Source organism: Tursiops truncatus, chromosome 20, assembly GCF_011762595.2.
Source record: "Tursiops truncatus isolate mTurTru1 chromosome 20, mTurTru1.mat.Y, whole genome shotgun sequence".
In the NCBI taxonomy this organism is placed as follows: domain Eukaryota; kingdom Metazoa; phylum Chordata; class Mammalia; order Artiodactyla; family Delphinidae; genus Tursiops; species Tursiops truncatus.
In genome coordinates, this window is record NC_047053.1 from 28,204,789 (window position 1) to 28,209,221 (window position 4,433).

General features: G+C 36.1%; 1 non-coding gene across 1 annotated transcript; it reads left to right on the forward strand.

Moving 5' to 3' along the window:
* Nucleotides 1-2,516: 2,516 nt before the first annotated feature.
* TRNAW-CCA (transfer RNA tryptophan (anticodon CCA)) lies at nucleotides 2,517-2,590 on the forward strand. The gene has a single exon. It is a non-coding gene; the product is annotated as a tRNA-Trp (tRNA).
* The last annotated feature ends 1,843 nt before the right edge of the window (nucleotides 2,591-4,433 follow it).

Here is a 4,433-nt window from a genome sequence, read left to right on the forward strand (position 1 = left end):
TTTATTTATTTATTTATTTATTTATGGCTGTGTTGGGTCTTTGTTGCTGTGTGCAGGCTTTCTCTTCTTGTGGTGAGTGGGGACTACTCTTCATTGCGGTGTGCAGGCTTCTCATTGCAGTGGCTTCTCTTGTTGCAGAGCACAGGCTCTAGGCTTGCGGGCTTCAGTAGTTGTGGCACACAGGCTCACTAGTTGTGGCTCCCGGGCTTAGTTGCTCCATGGCATGTGGGATCTTCCCTGACCAGAAATCCAACTCACGTTTCCTGCATTGGCAGGCAGATTCTTAACCACTGTGCCACCAGGGAAGTCCCAAGGCGAATGTTTCTTTATTGATTTTCTGTCTGCATGATACATCCATTGATGTAAATAGGGCATTAAAGTTCTCTATTATTATTGTATTACTGTCAACGTCTCCCTTTATACCTGTTAATATTTGCTTAATATATTTAGATGCCCCTATGTGTATATATGTTTACAAATGTTATATCGTCTTCTTCTATTGACACCTTATTCAGTATGTAATGCACCTCTTTGTATTTTCTTATAGTCTTTGTTTTAAAGTTTACTTTGTCTGATATGAATATTGCTACCCCAGGTTTTTTGGGGTTTTCTTTCATTTCTATTTGCATGGAACGTCTTTTTCCCATCCCTTCTCTTTCAGTCTGTGTGTGTCTTTAGCTCTGAAGTGAGTCTCTTATAGGCAGCATATAGATGAGTCTTGCTTTTTTTTTTTTTTTAACCCATTCAGCCACTCTGTCTTTTGATTGGGGTATTTAGTCCATTTACGCTTAGAGTGATTAGTGATAGGTATGTACTTATTGCTATTTTGTTACTTGTTTTCTGGTTGTTTTTGTAGTTCTCTGTTTTTTTCTTCTTTTAGTCTCTTCTCTTGTGATTTGATGATTTTTTTTTTTTTTAGTGTTATGTTCGGGCTCCTTTCTCTTTGTTGTTGTTGGAGTTTCTTTGGCATTTATTGAAAGTTTTTGGTTTCTGGTTACCATGAGTTTCATGTATATTGACTTCTACATGTATCTGTTTTAGTTGATAGTTGTTTAAATTTGAACACATTCTAAAAGATCTATATTTTTTATTCCACCCTCTATGTTTTATGTTTTGATGTCATATTTTACATTTTTTGTATCCCGTAACTACTTATTGTAGTAATAGTTGATTTTATGACTTTTGTGTTTTAATCTTCATCCTAGGTTTTTAGGTGGTTAATCCACTTCCTTTACATATATTTCCCTTTACCAGTGAGATTTTTTTTTCTTCGTGTATTTTCTTATTTCTTGTTATTGTCTTTTCTTTTTCACTTAAAGAAGGCACTTTAACATTTCTTTTAAGGCCAGTTTTGTAGATGAACTCTTTAGTTTTTGCTTGTCTGGGAAACTACCTCTCCTTCAATTCTGAATAATAACCTTGCTGGGTAGAGTACCCTTGGTTGTAGGTTTTTTCCTTTCAGCACTTTAAATATATCATGCCACTCCCTTCTGACCTGCAAACTTTTCACTGAAAAATCAGTTGATACCCTTAAGAGGGCTCCCTTGAATGTGACTCTTTGTTTTTCTCTTTCTGCCTTTAAAATTCTCTCTTTATCTTTAACTTTTGGTATTGTAATTATGATATGTCTTGGTGTGTATCTCTTTGGGTTCATCTTGTGTGAGACTCTCTATGATTACTGGAAATAATTATCTGTTTCCAAGTTAAGGAAATTTACAGCCATTATTTCATCAAATACATTTCCTGCCCCCTTCTCTCTCTTGCTCCTCTCCTTTTGGTACTGCTATAATGTAGTGTTAATTTGCTTGTTGTTCTACATGTAGTTGTAGTTTTGGTGTGACTGTGGGAGGAGGTGGGCTCCAGCTCTTCCTACTCTGCCGTCTTGAGCCCTCTTTCTCAACACTTTTTCTTAGTACATGATGAAACACATGGACAGAAAATCAGTAAGTATATAGACTTGAACAACATTATCAACAAATTTGACCAAATTGACATTTGTAGAATGTCAACAGACATTCTCTACAGCAGAAAGCATATTCTTTATAAGTGCACAAGGAATACTAAGATAGATGATTTCTGGGCTATAAAACAAATTCTAATAAATATAAAAGGACTGAAATCATATGAAATAAATTCCCAGAACACAACAGAATTAAACTAGAAATCAAAAACAGAAAGGTGTCTGGAAAATTCCCAAGTATTTGGTTTATAACAACATACTTCTAAATAATCCATTTTTCAAGAGAGAAATCATAATGGAAATTAGAAAATGAGTTGAGTGAAAAAGAAAACATGATATATCAAAATGTTGGGTATGCAGCTAAAGCAGTGCTTGGAGGGAAATTTATAGCATGAAGTGCTTCTGTAAGAAAAAAAGCTCTCAAATCAGTTATCTAAATTTCAATTTTAATAAACTATGAGGAGAAAATCAAAACTAAGTAAGAAGTAGGGGGAAAATAATAAACATAAAAGCATAAATTTATGAAATACAATTAAAAAACATAAAAACCAGGACTTCCCTGGTGGTCCAGTGGTTAGGACTCTGTGCTTCCACAGCAGGGGGGCACAGGTTCGATCCCTGGCTAGGGAACTGGGATCCTGCATGCCATGTGGCACCGCCAAAAAAGCCCAAAGACAAAAACATAAAAAAACATTTCTAAAAAAGCCACTTCTGGAGTGGTGAAGGAAGGGCTTTTAAAAATTCACTCTTCCATAAAGCAATGAGAACCCTGGCAAAAATTATCAATCCCAACTTTTTCAAAACTCTACAAATCCTTGAAACAATCCAAGGAACATCTATCGAATAAAGAGAGTCAAATTTCAGTAAGAACAGTGAGCTTTGTGGCATTTTAGCTGTCCTATTCCTTCTCTCCTCTCCCCAGCATAAACTCATTGTGACTAGCCTTTTCCCCTGAGGGTAATGTCAAAAGGAATGAGCGGCAATTGTTTAATATTGCAGCTGCTTCAGGTGATGATAATACTTGAGATAAACAAGAAACTATCAAAAAAAGACTTGAAAAACTGGGGAATGATAAGTTTATGGGAGTTTTCAAAAGCTCTAATATATTCTTGTGAATCTAGGTCATGCACATGTGCAGGGAGGTGTGTATGCCCAGGAAAGATACGAGATGACTGAATCTCTCATCTCTGGCTGATCTTGAGGCTCTGACAATCATGATGTGAAGGCTAAGACAGAGTTATGAAGTGTCTGCCAAAAAATTGACAGTGTACCTCAACATGTTCAGAGAGCCTTAGACAAAGGCTGAGAGACTTATTGGTTTAGGGGATTTAAGGAAATCTCTATCCAGTCATTAGCTGACCAACAAGTTAACCAACTAAGCAGACTTCAGTTGGCACACATGACAAAGAATACAGACTTTACAGAATTAGTTCAGAAAAGTCATTAAACAAATAAGCAGCAGCATCACCACCAACAAAGAGCAACAAGAAGCCCTGGAAAGGAGGGAGGGAGTTGTCACTTTATATTATTTTAAATGTCCAGTTTTCAACTAAAACTTACAAGACAAGGAAAGTATTGTCCCTACACAGGAAGAAAAGCAGTCCATAGAAATAGTCTCTGAGAGAGCACAGATAGTTGGAATATTTATGTGCATCTAGTAGTTTTTATATAAATATGTCCAAAGAACTCAAAGAAACCATATCTAAAGAACTAAAAGATCATATGAGAATGATGTTGCACCAAGTATAGAATATCAGTAAAGAAATATAACATTTTTTAACAAGAAACAAATATAAATTCTGGAGTTGGAAAGATTAATAAATGAAATGAAAAATTCACTAGAGAGGCTCAACAGCACATGAACACTGGCAGAAGAAAAAATCAGTAAACTTGAAGACAGTCTGATTTAAATAATTCATTCTGAGGAACAGAGAGAAAAATAGATTGAACAAAAATGAAAAGAGCCTCACAGACCTATAGGACACAATCAATTATACCAACAATTAAATAAGGGGAATCCCAAAAGGAGGGGAGAGAGAGAAAGGATTAGAAAAAATATCTGAAGAAATAATGGCTGAAATTTTCCCAAATTTGATGTAAAAACTATTAATCTACATTCCCAAAGAGCTTAATGAACTCCAAGTAGTATAAGCTCAAATGAGAATCTGGAAAGCAGCATAAGAGAAACAATTTTCATGTACAAAGAATTCTCAATAAGATTAACAGCTGATTTCTCATCAGAAAATATGGAGACTAGAAGGCAGTAGTATGACATATTTCACGTGCTGAAAGAAAAAGATTGTCAACCAAAAATTCTATACCAGCAAAACCATCCTTTAAAAATGACAGATAGGGCTTCCCTGGTGGCGCAGTGGTTGAGAGTTGGCCTGCCAATGCAGGGGACGCGGGTTCGTGCCCTGGTCCAGGAAGATCCCACATGCCGTGAAGCAGCTGGACCCGTGAGCCATGGCCA